Source organism: Apis dorsata, unplaced genomic scaffold (genome assembly GCF_000469605.1).
Source record: "Apis dorsata unplaced genomic scaffold, Apis dorsata 1.3 scaffold_396, whole genome shotgun sequence".
Taxonomy (NCBI): Eukaryota; Metazoa; Arthropoda; class Insecta; order Hymenoptera; family Apidae; genus Apis; species Apis dorsata.
The window spans coordinates 344,718-345,044 of record NW_006263655.1 but is presented as its reverse complement, the minus strand read 5'-3'; positions in this window follow the sequence as shown (position 1 = coordinate 345,044).

Genomic DNA, 327 nt, shown 5'->3' with positions numbered 1-327 from the left:
TGTGTGTGTGTGGTTAGGCTGTGGAATTGCGTCGTTTCAATTATTTTCTTCTTATTCATTATTAATTCAATTACAATATATAATCACAATATTACATTCGTAATTAAAATTACGAGTAACAATAAATACTAGCATTACTAATTTTTAATTTCAAATTATAATAATGGAAATTTAACTATATAGTTATTTCTTTCATCTTTGATCATAAATATTAAAATTAATTAAAATTGATTAAAAAGCATTTTTTTCATGTTTCACGCAATGATCGCTAGCCATCGTCAGTCGATTTCAGGAAAATGGTACGTACAGTTAGAGTGTACAAGTTGC